This window comes from Musca domestica, unplaced genomic scaffold (assembly GCF_030504385.1).
Source record: "Musca domestica strain aabys unplaced genomic scaffold, Musca_domestica.polishedcontigs.V.1.1 11, whole genome shotgun sequence".
In the NCBI taxonomy this organism is placed as follows: Eukaryota; Metazoa; Arthropoda; class Insecta; order Diptera; family Muscidae; genus Musca; species Musca domestica.
The window spans coordinates 10,995,446-11,012,944 of NW_026712133.1; positions in this window are offsets into that span (position 1 = coordinate 10,995,446).

The window sequence follows — 17,499 nt, forward strand, 5'->3', positions numbered from 1 at the left end:
GAACTACATCCAAATCTGAACTGATTTTTATAGAGGTTTTTCTGAACTGAATCTAATATCTGGTGCCAAATATCATTGTTGTCAATTGGACAATAAATGCAAATTCGAACTGATAATGCAGCCCATATAATTTAATGTTTGTAGATTATTTCATGTAAATTTCGACCGCAACACTTCCTCAAATGGCTATGGAAAAACGTTAACCTAATTAAAAAACTGTTCTGCTACAGAAGTAAACCCTTTACGAAATCCAAATACCGGATTTAAATAAATTCCGTTAGAAAAAGTGTCAAAATACCGAATAACTGAAGTACCGTTCCATGAGGGATTATAGGAAAAATAGTCCTATACATATAGACAATGTTCTGTCATATAAGGTAGAACCCATTATCAACTCTCAATACAAAATACCAAATTTTATTTTATTCCGTTAGAAATGTGGCTAAAATCTTCAAAATCCCAAATATCGGGAGGTGCAATTATCCGAAAATGTACGACCCATAAGAAAACGTGGACTTTCGTAGATAATGTTCTGTCAGTAGAATTTTCTTCTTTTTCGATGAGTTTCTTGCAAAATAAAGCTTTGGCGTCAAGAGAATACTAAGGTCTGAATCCGCCTTCTGTGTGACCTTGCTAAATTGACCTTGGTATGTTGATGTTACAAAACTTTTACTTCAGTCGTGTGTTTCCCATGATATCCCCATGCTATTAAAATTTTCTTACGACACAATAAGAAATTGATTAGTGTTTTATCAAACTATGTTTTACCATTTACCATTTTCCCAATTCCAAATCCAAATACTGTTTATCATCCCCCTTATCCCTCCCATTCCTGATGCACTAATACTTGTGGCCATTCAAATTTTGCGCCAGAATGCGTGAAATGAATACCCTTTTTTTGCGAGCCTGCAGGACATGCATGATTTCTATTAATTCTGAAACCAAATGGAGGCGGGTGATGTTCATGACAGCAACGATGATGATGATGATATGTTGTTCTCCGATGATTTCAGGCATCCATCCGAGTGGCTGGTGTGTACCTTTGTACCTCTTTGCTCCCACTGAGCGACTCGATGTTCATAAATTGTCCTTGTTGCGTTTGCACATAATATTCATGGCATTTGTTGGCATTTATTTTTGTTTAAATGAAAACGTAAACAAAGGCATGTAAACGATTCGAGAGGCAACAACAATGCCAACGACAATCGCAACAATATGACATAAGATTATGGCCTGTAGCCATTTGCCACACAATGACACTTTTGTGGAGAAGTCATTAAAGACCAGGCGCAGTGTTCGCCCACAAGCAAATGCCAGTTACACCACTTCATGCATCCGCATCGTTGAGCTGGGCGAGGGCAATGAGGGTTGATGGATGCATGGATGGATGGCTGACTGGCTGACTGGCTGGATGAATGAACAAGTTGGCAAATCACAACTTAAATCACGTGTTTGAGAGAGATGTCACCGAATGACTTTGTTGCTGATGTGCATGCTTCAACAAAATAAATTAAATAGCTCCGTTTACGAACGAATTTGTTGCAAATTTTAAAGCTTTAACGGTTAAATGGTCGAACTTTGTTCAAACCACCAACATCCACAGCTATTTGCAGAACTAAGAGAAGGACAAAAACCCAGCCAGCATCAAGAAAATCGAGGAGAAGGAATTCTCTGATTCTATTCACCAAAAACCAATTAAAAATTAAATTGAAAACTAAAAGTTAGACAATGCCCGAGCAACTTACTTATGGATGAATGTCTGCGTACGTACGTATAACAAACTATGGGTATGAAAGCGGAACCAAAGTGCATTCACTCAGATTCGTGAATTTGGCTCACGGGTTTTTTCGTTCCTCGTTTTCTGGTTTGAAACGAAACGTAACAACACTCGGACTCTAATCACTGGTCCATCCGAATCCGTTGGCGAATGACAGTGATGTTTGCTCCAAATACAGCAAGTGATGAATTAATTCGTTTTCAATGTGTTCAACAACGCATTCGCAATTCTGAATGTGTGGTTGGGCGAGTGATAGAGACGGATTTTGAAAATGGCCAAAAGTTGTCCAGTGAAAACTTTCATGAAATGGATTTTGTCATTTTTCTTCGTTGCCAATTTTTGTTTTGGGGGGGGGGGGGGGGTTTCTTTTATTGACATTGACAAACCACACAATGTGGGTGAAAGTGAAAGTGTAATGAATTAAATGTTGATATATTTAAGGATTTAACATGTGAAAAACATCTTCTGCTGACAGTTCAAATTCCTTAACTAAATCATTCATCAGATTACTTTCGATTGTACGTATCGCCATTCACAGACCATTAAACTATGCGAAGTATGGATTTTAACATAAATATGTCTTTAAATTCCATGAAACCCGATTGAACAATTGAAATTTACCACATTTTCCTACAAGGTTAAGGAATTCCCTTTTGATGAAACAGCTGCCCGTCCCTAAATAAGTAGTTGCAGTCTCCAACTAACGGTAACTAATGATCTAAAGGTATCTCGAGAACTTAATTCACCGTATTAACGAGAAGATTATACATTGAGGTCTTGTATTTAATATAGCCTCTCTCTATAAAAAGAACCAAAGAACGATTTCGGTTATTCGAAGGGTCCAAACAATATTATATTATAATATTGAACAAATTTTGAGTCCTCAATATACTGACAATAATTTTACAAACTAATAAAAAAAAGGAATCAATTGAACATTTGATTAACCTCTTAATTTTTGAAACGACATTTGCTTCGAAACTGTGTGTGCTGGTTTGACAGCCTCACCTCAGTTGGCTAATCTAACCAGCTCTCGTAAAGAAAGGTTTATATTGGGCATTTCTGAGCTCTATGAGGCACCTGGTACAAAATATGATTATGGTAGAGTGCATATTTCGAAAGTTGGAGATTTAAACACCAAATCGAATTAAACATATATATGGAGATTGAGCTGTATCTGAACCGATTTTCACCAAGTTTTAAATCTTAACTTTTAGAATGAATTCGCTCGGAAGTGCAGCTTTTCACTCACTTTGGGCTGAAATTAGCCATTTGGTGCACAAGACACATAAAATCGGACGAAGGTATATAGGGAAGCTATATCCAAATCTGATCCGATCTTGATAAAATTTGAATCATGTATTGCTAGGATGAATCTAATATCGGGTACCAAATAGCATTTTATGGGGTGTATATTACGAATGAAAGGGACTTAAACACCAAAATCGGATGAAACATATATATGGGAGCTGTAGATATATCTGAAGCGATTTTCACCAAATTTTAAGTATTAACTTCTTGAATGAATTGGCTTGGAAGTGCAACATTTCACTCACTTTGGACTGAAATTAGCCACTTAGTTTAATTGATAATCTTAGACACTCAGCTCCATTATCTAACCAATTTGGATATAATTAAAATTTGTTCATTTTATGATAATATATACTATAAAATCTAACTTCTTGGTAATGTTCCTTACGTGTTGGATAAGAGTAAAGAATATTTTGAAAAGTCGTTAACCTGATTTGATTTCTGATGTTGATAAATCGGAATAGCAATACATACTACGGCCAAACCATAGCTGAAAAAAGGCAATATCTTGGAAAATAAAAGCACATCCATTTAGACTCTCTAGTATGGTTGGCTTATTATTTGATTGAACAACACGTAAAAAAGCTGTAAGTTCGGCCGTGTCGAACTTTGAATACTCTTCACCATTTGGGACGAATTTGGCAATTCTCAAAAACAATAAAATCATTAAAAATTCTTTTAAAATATTAAAAATACCGATGTAGCTGTTCTATTTGGGTCTATACGACGACATGGACCTGCATAGGTAAATTTTGTCATAAGCCATTACAATATTCAAATGCGAAACTTAAAAAAATCGAGTATCTGGAGGTGCCGTTATATGGGGGCTATACGAAGACGTGGATCTGCACAAACAATGTTCTGCCTTAGGCCAAGGCCAAGGCCAAGGCCAAATTTGGAACAATTCCGGTGAATAATGTCGCTAAAATCATCAAAATACCCAATGTCGGGATATACCGTTATATGGGTGCTGTACGAAGACGTGGACCGACCTGGTCCATTTTCAATACCAAAAGTCCTGCAGACATAATATACATTTGAGCAAATTTTTATCGATCTATTTTATTTCGTTCGGAAGCTAGAGTGATTTTCACAGACAGACGAAGATGGATATACGGACAGACATAGAATTTCATGCTGATCAAGAATGTATATACTTTGTCGGGCCCAAAATGTGTACTTTGAGGTGTTACAAACTTAATATACCTATGGTGGAGGGTATAAAAGTAAAAAAAAACTGTAAGTTCGGCCGGCCGAACTTTGAAACCGAACTTTGTACCAAATTTGGCATTGTTCAAAAAATTAAAATCCATTGAAAATTCTGTTAAAATCTTAAAAATACCGAATGCAGCCGTATATTAGGGGCTATACGACGACGTAGACCTGCATACACAACTTTTGTCATAAGCCTGTACAGACAATTTTCTGGCATAGGCTGTAGTATCCATTACGAAATTCAAATACAAAATTTGAAATAATTCCGGTAAATAATGTCGCTAAAATCATCAAAATACGGTATTTTGGGGGTACCGTTTTTGGGGGCTATACGAAGACGTGGACCTACATGGCCCATTTTCTGTTTTAGACTGTAGCATCTATTACAAATTTCAAATACATATTTTTCCGGTAAATAATGTCGCTAAAATCATCAAAATACCACATATCGGGAGGTACCGTTATGTGGACCAACATGGCCCCTTTTTCAATACCAAAAATCCTGCAGACATAATACACATTTGAGTAAATTTTTATCGACTTACTTCATTTCGTTCGGAAGCTGGAGTTATTTCCACAGACGGACTGACATTATTAAATCAACATAGCATTTTATGCTGATCAAGAATATATGTACTTTTTGGGGTCTATAATGTATATTTCGAGGTGTTACAAACGGAATGACAAGCTAATATACCCTCCATACTATTGTGGAGTTTATAATAATATACGACTTCTCGTCATTCCCACACTCCCCCGCCCAGCAACAAGTTTGACTGCCTTATTTCATTTCATTTTTCCATAAATATTCGTTTTGTGTCTTTGACAATAATCGATTTTGTTTCAGACCATTGATTAAATTTTCCTTAATTACTTTCTTACTTAACGTGAATGGTAGAATTTTGGCTGCACTTTTGTTGGCGAATTGTTTATAAATCAATACAATGTCTGGCAAATAATTCCATCTAATTTTAGCTGATTCCACAATGACTGTTGCCGGTATCTAGGCTCAGCATTGTCTGTATGCGTGAGTATGTGTGTGTTTGTATTCACACAAGTGCGTATATATATTGCTGTCAAATTGGCATTCTCTCATTGACGTAAACACCTCCTCGAGATGAGTCAGGCAAGTGTCGCCATAATTGTCGTCGCATGTCTAGACATGAATGTTTGTCACATTTTTCTGTGATAAACACATCAGAAAGGACATCTGGCAGGAGACGACTGAAGGACAATAATTCACCCCAGACACTCGCACACAATGGAAAAAAAAGAAAGGGGGAGATATGTAGAGAATTGGATATCGGTTTTATATACATACCCATATACATTTGTTTTGCGTTCTTTTTTTCAAGTGCTTTTAGCCCTAAAAATACTTAAGCCTTGAACGGTATTAATGTCATTTAGCTGTCATGTCTGCTGTTGACATCATATGAACGGCAGCAGCAACAACGCCAACAACAACAACAGCAATAATAATCAAAAACATAATCAAAACATGAGTTGAAATATTTCAACTTGAATTTTGATTGAATTCACTGACAAATCCAACAGAGAAAACAAAAACGTGTTCATATCCGTTGGATAGCAACAAATTAAAAAATTCTACCCCTTGTGGTTAACTGCGTCATCAGTTTTACTACGAATTGCCTTTCAATGACATGTGGGTTTATCCCCAGTCAAACAGTTGAAGAGAAAAAATGAAAATTATTTTTCAGTATTTTAAATCCATTAAGCTTGCCGGCACTACAGTCATTTGCCGGTTTATGATGACAGATTTCTGTAAAAGTGTGAGGGGAGGTGGTGAATTGTAAAAAATGCTGCCAGAATAACTAATCATGTGTAATCGCACACATTTTTTAGCGGAATGACATTTCTCTTATTATACCCTACACCTTGGAATGGAGGTCCTTCCGTTTGTAACATCCCTAAATATTAGTCGATGTATATTATATTATAAAGTGTATATATATTCATAATCAGTACAGTCTGTCTGTTGAAATCACGATACAGCCACCACTATTTAACGTAGAGCGTCAAAATTTAGGAGAAGAATTTGTATTGTGCCTAGGATGGTTGGTACTGAAAATGAGATATATCGGTCCACGTTTTGGAATAGCCCCCATATAACGGTACCTTTCGAGGTTCTGTATTTTGTTGATTTTTACCACATTTTCCACGGATTTGTCTAGGAATTGGTATTTGTAGGTCCCAATGGGTTCTACCTCGTGTGGCGAAACACTGTAAGTTTAGGTCGACGTTTTGGTATAGCGCCCATATAACAGCACCTCCCAATATTCTGTATTTTGATGATTTTTGTCACATTTTTCCACGAATTTGTCTAAAATTTTGTCTTCGCAGTTCATAATGGGTTCCATTCCGGTGGCAGAACATTGAATACATTGAACACGTTTTCCTATAGCACACATATAACGATACCCACCGATATTCGGTATATTGATAATCTTAGTCATTATTACCCACATAATTGTTTCAAATTTGGTATTTTAGAAGATTTGAAATATGACAATCCTTGAAGTATAAAATTGTCTATGGAGGTTCCCGTTTTGGTATGGCCCCATATAACGGCATCACTCGCTTTATGGTTTTTTGATAAGTTTAACTGGATTATTCAAACTGTCTTACTGGTATATGAAGTTTAAAGTGCAACAGGTTTGAATTCAGATACTTTTATATAAAAATGTTTCCTTTGCCCCAAGGTGGAGGGTACTGAAAGTGCGGCCCGGTCGAACTTAATGTTTTCTTACTTGTTTTTTATTTAAAACATTGTGGTTTTGTCATTAAAAATCAGAATTAGAATAGAATTTCAGCATTTTGACCTGGAGGAAATGATTTTGAATAACTGTGTTTTGTAAAACACACAGTGTTTTCGATTCCGTCTTTGTATACGACAGCGGTTCTAGGAAATAATATTTATTTCTGTATTTTGTTTGCCTTCAAAAACAAAGTCCCACCGGACTTTGTTTGTTTAAGTGCCTTCCTGTGTTTCTAATGCAAGAAATAGCGATCCTCTGAATAGCAGCGGAAATAAAAGAAAATCTGATAACATAAATTTTTTATTTGAAACATTTGAACTGCAGAGGCAACTACGCGAATTTGACTCCCTGGAGACTGAAAATGTTTAATAATGTTTAATAATTCCGGAAACAGATAAATATTGTGACGAGGAAAATCCGAAAAAATTATGACATTTTTGCCTTTTCCTATTTACTAAAATATAACCTTGTGTAATTTTTATACCCTCCACCATACTATGGTCATTCCGTTTGTAATTCCTCGAAATACTCATGTCAGGCCTAACAAAGTATATATAAAAAGTATATATTCGTAATCAGTATAAAATTCTAAGTCGATTTAATGATGTCCGTCTGTCTGTTGAAATCACGATACAGCCCACAATATTTAAAGTAGAGCGTCAACATTTAGCAGAATAATTTGCATTGTGCCTAGGATGGTTGGTATTGAAAATGATATATCGGTTCACGTTTTGGTATAGCCCCCATATATCGGTACCTTCCGATATTCGGTATTTCGTTGATGTTTAACACATTTTTCTTCGGATTTGTCTACGAATTGGTATTTGTAGATCCCAATGGGTTCTATCTCGTGTGGCGAAACACTGTAAGTTTAGGTCGACGGCACCTCCCGATATTGTGTATTTTGATGATTTTTGCCACATTTTTTCATGGATTTGTCTACATATTGGTATTTGTAGGGTACAATGGGTTCTAGCTCGTGTTTCGAAACACTGTATGTATAGGTCCACGTTTTGGTATAGCTCCCATACGAGGGTACCTCCCGATATTCGGTATTTTGATGATTTGTGCCACACTTTTTACGGATTTGTCTAAAAATTGGAATTTGTTGGCTATGATGGGTTCTAGCTCCGGTGGCGAAACATTGTATGTATAGGCCCACGTTTTGCTATAGCCCCCATATAACTGTACATCCAAATATTCGGTATTTTGATGATTTTTGCCACATTGTTCCACTCACGAATATGTCTAAAAATTGGTATTTGTGGTTAATAATGCGTTCTATCATGGTGGCAGAACGCTGAATGTTTAGTTCCACGTTTTCCTATAGCGCACGATAACGCTACCCATCGATATTCGGTAATTTGATAATCCTAGCCACATAATTGTTTCAAATTTGGTATTTTAGAAGATTTGATGGATGACAATACTTGAAGTATGCAATTATCTATAAAGGTTCCCGTTTTGGTATGGCCCCATATAACGGCCTCACTCGCTTTATGGTTTTTTGATAAGTTTTTTTACGTGTTTTTATTTATAACATTGTGGTTTCGTCATTAAATATCAGAATTAGAATAGAATTTCCGCGTTTTGAACAGAAGGAAATGATTTTTAATTACTATGTTTTGTAAAACACACAGTGTGTTCGAGTTCGACTTTGTATGCGACAGCCGTTCTAGGAAATATTATTTATTTCTGTATTTTGTTTGCCTTCAAAAATAAAGTCCCACCAGAGGTGTACTTGCGTTTAAGTGCCTTCTTGTGTTTCTAATGCAAGAAAGGGCGATCCTCTGAACAACAGCGGAAATAAAAAAAAAACTTAAAAACATGAATTTTTTTATTGTTGAAACATTTGAACTGCAAAGGTAACTACGCGAATTTGACTCCTTGGAGAGTGGAGCGCAGGGTGGAGTTTAAAACAAACGCCAATAGCTTAGACACAACTCTTACAACACGAACACAAACAAGAAATGAATAAAACGGTGTAATTTACAAAAATGTTAAATAATTCCGGAAACAGATAAATATTGTAACGAGGAAAATCCGAAAATATGATAGCATTTTTGCATTCTCCTATTTACTAAAATATAACCTAAAAAGCTAATAAAATCATATATCGAACTACATTTTAGCTTGAGCTTTATTCTGGTGGGCATACATACTCACTGTAGGTAAACCGTTATCACAAACACAGAGACCATGTAATGTTACCAAGTTGTGAATATGCGAAGTACAGCTGACCATGAGAAAAATGGGAGCAACCAAATTTAGTCCGCATACACGAAGAGTTTGTCCTTGGGATTTATTAATTGTCATAGCAAATGCCAGAGGGATTAGAGGAAGCAATACAGCTGAATCTACATACTTCCCCGTAATAATCGTAGCCTCAATTAAATTCTTGTGTAATTTTTTTAATGTCATCCTGTCAATGCAAAGGCGTGGTGTGTCTGTATTTCCTAATAAAATAATGTTCAAATCTGAATTGATTTCAATATATGGAAACCTTAACCGATTATTTTCTAATTTGGGAAATTCATTTTTGTAGAGAATTCAGTTACTCACTCCCAAATTTCGGCAGAAAATGTATATGGGAGCGATATCCAAATCTGAACCGAATAATTTGGAATATTAATTCTTAGACCAAATTACATTCATTTAATGCTAAATTTCATTTAAATTGGGGATACAGAGCGTGTTTCGTGCATCAAATACATGAAATCAGACGAAACTATATCTGGTAGATATACCCAAATCTGAAGTGATTTCAGTATAATTTGACAAATACCAAATTCCATCACACATTCCAAATTTCATTGAAATTCGAAATACATAGCGAATTTGGTGCATTATATTCATGAAATCGATCGAAAATTTCCGTTATCCATCCCAAATTTTATTTGAATCGGACATACACAGCGTGCTTGATGCAAATACATGAAATCGGTAGAAAATATCCAGATCTGAACCGATTTCAAATAATCAGACAAACTTACTTTTAGACCAAATTCCGTCACTATCATATTTGTTGCATTAAATATGTGAAATCGGTCGAAAATATAACATTTTCTTCCCGTCTACGTAACTATTTCTATACCCAATTTTGGAATTCTTTGTTTCCCTCTTAATTCCCCGTACGACCGGCGTCCACACATGTAGTTGACGATCCAACATTTCAAACTTGGTCGTCCTCAAACAGTTTGAATGGTTGACTGTATCAAACACTTTTGATAAATTAGGCGACACCAAAACTTTTGGACTGATATTGGCCATTTGGTGCAAAATTAACCCGAAATCGGTTGAAGATATATGGGAGATATATCTAAATCTGATCCGTTTATCACCAATAGGGTTCGTCCTTGGACCAATCAAATATTGTTTGAAAAATTTCTTCTCAATAGGATAATAAATGCAACCTGCATTTTGTTCACAAGAATACATGGACAGAAGGACGGATTGACATGCATAAATCGACTCAGAAAGTGATTCTATCCCCAAAAGTAACTATGGGTCTATCTCGTTTCTTCTACATGTTGCAAACAAATGAACTATACCTTTGTTTCATTACCTCTATGTGGTGTAGCGTGTAAATATTCCGCTCAAACGAAGTTGCGACCATTTGCCACCATATATAAATGTAAATTTAATTGAGGGGTTCCAATTACCCCTCAAAAACTGATAACTTATAACTTTTCAATCAAATTCACTTTTACAGAAATATCAATATTTTATAACATCAAATACACAAATATTACTGCCAAGGCCAATTTATGTTATGCCCGAAAAATCTTAAAAAATCAATATTAATTTAATTTTGTGTATGCGAACATCAAACAATAAAACGTCGTACTCCCCAGCACTCTGGATTGGTTTGCTGTAGTCTTCTTCGAAATACAATTCGCCCTTTTGATTTCTCAGAAAATCAAATTAAAATGTATTTCATACTCGCGTAGCTTCAGAATCTATTTGACCTCAGTTGTTCCTAGTCGTCATCTTGTTTCATGGACAAAAAAGGCGAATGAAATAAAACTCCATTGACAAGAATATTAGCATCTTCCTTCCTCAGTCGTCCGTAGTCGGCATGTGTATCAGACAGCAGCCAGCATTCATAAATGCACGGAAGCGAAATTTGAAACGCCATGTTTTTGTTCACTGCCTACTTTGAAAAGGATTTTCGGATAAATATCCATTTTAGGCTGGGCTTTGTTAAACTAACAAGGAATCATAGCGCGGACGTTGTTTTGTAAACGAATTTCGCTGCCTTTAATCCAGGCAATTTGTGCGGGAAAAAAACAAGAAAACAAAAACGAAAAACAAAATGAAAGTAAAGTAAAGAAAATTGGCCAAACAAGACGGATGCATGTCGAAAATTGGTATTTTAGAAGCTTTTAGGCTGCTTTGCATCCGATCCATTACGGCAAGAAGAGAACTGTGAAGGAAGCCGAAAAGGAAAAAAAGACTAAAGGCAATTGCATTTCCACCGTCTAATGTATGACGGCAGACTTCCGCTTGGATTTTCACGTTTAGGGGTGTAGCTGATACCAGGAAAAGAAATCCCTTTATCGCCATCATACATACGTTTTTTACATCTGCCAGCCTGAATGCAGCTAATATCCAGCTATCAAAGATTGCGCGTATTTTAAAGTGGAGGCGAAATTGCTTTCATCACATTTCTTATGTTTCATGTTATCGCCTTTCGTTTCGCAGAAGCGTAGAAGGGGCTACCGACTAGAAATTGCAATTTACTGTGAATTCATTGCGTACGATGGCAACTGAGATTGTGAATGCACTTATTGTTGTTTTCGAAGGAGACATTTGTCTTTCTTTAAATAATTTTATGTAAAATATTTATCACAACTCGGAGAGATTTTTTTAAATAATCGCGTTATAGTATTCTAGTGCGGTTGGCTAGACGAGTTAATATTTATGGTCAGCTTGATGACTATCGGTTGTATCGAGTTTAGCGTTCGGCTCGACGTGTTGGGATTAACGTAGTCGTCCTGTAAAATTCGAGTTATAGCATTCTGGTGAATAGTTTGCTTAACTGCTCGTGTTAATGCAGTCAACCTAGTGGCAATCTTTTTATACAAACTTTGTGAAGTCGACTCGACGCATTCAGGTTAATGTGTATAGTAGTCGGTTTGATGATAGACGATTTGATGATACCCGGCTAGATGAGTCGAGGAAGCGAATGAGTCTCGGAAACGAACGAATCGCAAATCAACAGTTTCGGTTAACTTCGGTATGAGGTAGTAAGACTACGGCTATTGCCACGAATCGACTACTCTCAACTTCGGTTAACTTCCAAAACTCGAAGACCATTTGTGATGAAGACTTAACATCTTATCCATCGGGCATTACTGAGTGAACGAGAATTATACCCTCTATCATAGCATGGACGGTATATTAAGTTCGTCATTGCGTTTGTAACTCATCGCAATAATACATTTAGGTCAGCGTAAAATTCTAAGACGATTTAGCCCTATCCGTCTGTTGTAATCACGCTAGATTCAAAACGAATTAAGATAGGAAGCTAAAATTTTGTACAGGTCAGACAGATCAAGTTCGAAGATAGGCTATATCATATAGTCCCCATATAATGGTACCCTCCGATATATGGTATGTTGATGATTTTAGCCACATTTTTCAGTGGAATTGTCTGAAATTCACACAAGGAGCTCTTTGTACAGGGTGAGATAAAAAAACTGCAACAATGTGAAACGCCATAATTTTTACATTTTTTTTTTAATTTTATTGAATGAAAGCAAAAAATGTCGAAAATAGGATCAAATTTTAGAATAAGTTTAGATTTGTGCGAATTGGTCACCTTTGGCACGAATTATTGGATTCAAACGGCCAATGAAACCGTCACACGCAGCCCGAATGTTGCTCTGCGGTATTTTGGCCCATTCCCGGCGAAGCGCTTGCTTGAAGTGATCGACACTTTGGTATTTTTTAGTGCCAACCATGCTTACCAAAATACACTAGACACAATAGTCCAACGGATAGGTATCCGGAGATCCGAGAAACCTAATTTTGTAACCATTCTTGGGAGGCCCACACCGTCACCATGGCCTGTGCTTGAGTTCTGGTGGCCAACAGAAGGTGCACATTTTCAGCTGACCTCTTTGGCAAGTAAACTCGATTATTTTGTTTGTTTACACACTGCTGGACAACGAATGTTTTCTCATCGGAGAAAACCAAATTCGGCAGTTCACCTCTTTCGGCCAAGCGAAGCAACTCTTTAGCTCTTTTGAGTGTAATTTCTTTCTGTTGCGGTGTATGTTCTTGCACTTTTTGGAATTTCAATGGCTTTATCCCGATCTCATTTTTCAATATTTGCCGAATGGAATATTGCGATATGTTCAGCTCACGGTCCATTTTTCGGCCGCTGCGACCCGGTTCCAATCAAGTCGCTTCTTTACTATTCGAAGCATTTCTGCTGATGTTGCTGTTTTCTTCCGTCCACTTCCTTGACGTCGGGCTACGGCACCAGTATCACGGTAACGAGCGATGGTACGAGACACAAAAGATTTGTTCACATTTAAATGCTGGAGTTCTCTAACGATAGCCACTTGTGGTTTTCCAGCCAAATATAAAGAAATCACACTATCACGCTTGAATTCCATCACAAATAACTTTTTTTCTGGAAAATTCTCAACGAAATGTTTTTGTACGCTTGCAAACAATACAATGAGCTGTCAGTGGAATAATTTTAACAGCTGTCGGACGAATGGCTTAGGAATGAGAGCAGTCTGAAGTTGTTTGCAGTTATTTCATCTCACCCTGTATTTGCACCGGTTTTTTCCTAATACCCTCTACGGAGCATCAACAGATTCCATAAGAAAGAAGTGCTCTTTTCAAAATATGTTTTTCTCTAAAGTTAATAAAGTGGTGACATGACAGTTTGGCTGTTTACGACAATTGGTGAGGTTGTTGCAGTGCTAGTGCTTTCTTCTACTCACATACTCAATTTCATTTTATTGTTATGCAAGGACTTATTATGACAGAAAATTAAGATAAATTTTAATGTATTAGGGGTTTGATATTTTATTAGTGTGTTAATGAAGGAAGGTTCATAAAACTTTTCATCAGTCATTAAACTGCCGTGGCCTGTGGCCCATGGCAGTGGGAAATGTGAGCGAAATACCTCCACTAAACGTTCATCTTACCTGATTTGTTTGCTATTCATGAATGCCGACCTGACAAAGGAACAATGCGTTTTACTAGCTACTTGCTTTTGTTAACTTTATTACACCTGCGAATAGCAATGTTTCTTCGTGCAATTCCGACGACATTATCTTGATAGCACACGTATGTATGCGTGCAAACAAGTGTACGCCGGCATATACTGTAATTGTGCGTAATACGTAATCATGCTGTGAGTGTGTGTGTGTGTGTGCGCAAAGTCATATATTTAATGTAAGTTTTCATTTAATTATTCATCGTGAAAATACTCCAAAGTCCTATAAAAAAGAACAACTAACGTTAACACTAAATTCTCATTTTTGCATAGAAACGAATCAAACAAACACACCTAAGCAAACAGACGAAATAAAACATTCACACAGCCGCACACACACACACATGTGCGAACAACCACACAGCTATTCCAACTATCATTAATTTTAAGCGTAATTCATGAACGGGAAATTAGGTTGTACCGCAATGTGATAATCTATGTGTAAATCCCAGAATAAGTTTCGCTTGAAATTAAGTTAAATTTGTATTATGGGAAAGGGAAATTTTTTTTTATAATCTAATATAACGCATTTTTAAGACCCGCTGATGATTTATACCACGGCAGGGGGCTATGAACAATTTTTTTTTTTTTTTGAAAAACATGCCATGGCGCCTCTAGTTATTTAAGTATTATTGCATGTTTTAATTAGATTCCTTATTAAAATGTGGCTTATTGTTATTAAATTTTCAATGAATAACACCATCAGCTGCTCGATGCTCACACTCCCACTTCCATACATCCAAACACACACACTCACACCACTTAACGTAGGCAGGAAGTGGGCGAAAAATGATTATTTCAAATTAAAATGTAGCCAAACTTCTGAACACAATGAAGTGAACTTTTTGGTTATTCATCTTCTTCTTCTTGTTCTTCTGCTTGCACATCGTTGCTAATAAATTATTAATATTTTAATTCGAATATTTCGTTATTTCAAATGATGTTTGAGCAACGTTGCAAGTTGTAAACTAATAAAATGTGCAAAGAAAAATGGAATGGGAAATTTTGAAATGTAAAGAAAAGCTCAAGCAATGTATGAAGTGGGAGAGATCAAGGCAGAAATTTTGGGAAAAACATGACCCGAATACACATTTAATAAGGCAATGCAAAGAAATTACAAGAAGTTTAAAAAAAAAAATTGGTTATTTCTTAAAAGAAATGCAAAGCAAAGAGCTTATTTCTCTCATGTAATGCGTCACAGATTGTGCGCATCCGACCACAAAATAGAGGGGTGTATGTTGGAGATCAGCGTCAGCAAACAAAGAAAACATAAACAATTAAAAAAGCTATAAGTTCGGCCAGAACGAACTTTGAATACACTCCTTCAATTGAAATAAATTTGGCAATTTTCAAACAAAAAAAAAAAAATCCGTTAAAAATACTGTTAAAATCTTAAAACTACCGAATATAGCCGTTATATTACGTCTATACGACGACGTGGACCTGCATAGGCAACTTTTGTCATAAGCCATAAAAATATTAAAATACGAAACTTGAAAAAAATGGTGAATGATGTAGCTATAACTATACCAAAACGTATACACAGACAATTTTCTGTCATAGGCTGTAGTATTCATTGCGAACTTCAAATACCAAATTTGAAACAATTCTGGTGAATAATGTCGCTAAAATCATCAAGCGAATGACGGAAGATACCAGTATATGGGGGCTATACGAAGACTTCGACTTGCAAAATTTTTTGCCTTTGGCTGTAATACCCATTACGAATTTCAAATACCAAATTTGCAGGAAATCCGGCGGTATAATGTCGCTAAAATCATCAAAATGCCGATATATGGGGCTATATCAAAACGTGGACCTGCACAGACAACTTTCTATCATCATAATGGATACTACATATCCATTACGAGCTACAAATACCGAATTTAAAACATTTCCGGTGAATAATGTCGCTTAAATCACCAAAATACCGAAAAAGGGAAGTACCATTATTTGGGGCTATACCAAAACGTGGACCTACATAGCCCATTTGCAATACCAAAAGTCCTGCAGACATAATATACATTTGAGTCAAATTTTATTAACCTACTTCATTTCGTTCAAAAGCTAGAGTGATTTCCACAGACGGACAGACGGCTAAATCGACATAGAATTTTATGCTGATCAAGAAAATTTATACTTTTTCGGGTCTCAAATGTATATTTCGAGGTGTTACAAACGGAATGACAAACTTAATATACCCTCCATACTATGGTGGAGGGTTTAAAAATACCCAAATATAAATACAAATAAATTATCTGAATTTCCAAAAAGGATGTATCGGGATAGTTCCGTAAACCGCAGAGCCTTAAATCTGTTGTTTTGTATTCTCAATAGGCATGTCAACTTAAAAATTGGCCCAAGTTTGCCCAACATTTAAAAGGATTTTTATTTTTGTGATTTTCGTCACAGGCTTTCAACGAAATCACAAGGCACTGGCGGTAGATATTAAGATCCTGAGTTTGGTATAGTTAGACATAATGGCTCATCCCATTTGTTTCAATTTGTTATTTCCACGTTTCAATGGATATTTAACATCCTAGCATTAAGTGCTGACACCAAAGGATATTCGCCATAATTTTTACATTTTTTTAAATATTATTGAATGAAAGCAAAAAATGTCGGAAATAAATTAATTTAAGATTTGTTCGAATTGGTCATGTTTGGCACGAATTATGGCCTTCAAACGGCCTATGAAACCGTCACATGCTGCCCGAAACCGGCAGCTGCGGTATTTTGGCCCAATCCCGCCAAAGCGCTTGCGTGCTCAAGACTTTTATACACCCTCCAGAATATTTTCGCTATAATATTCGGAATTTATTCTGATGCCACGGTCGTTTAATACGAGCGAAGAGCGACCATCGGCTGTTATGGCGGCCCACACCATCACCATGGCCGGCGCTTGAGTTCTGGTGGCCAACCGAAGGTGCACGTTTGCAGCCGACCTCTTTGGCAAGTAAACACGATCATTTTGTTTGTTTACAAACTGCTGGACAACGAATGTTTTCTCATCGAAAAAAAAAAAATAAATTGCTGTTTTTTTCCGTCCACTTCCTTGACGTCGGGCTACGCTACCAGTAACACGGTAACGAGCGATGGTACCAGACACAAAACATTTATTCACATTTAAATGCTGGAGTGCTCTAACGATAGCCTCTTGTAGTTTTCCAGCCAAATAT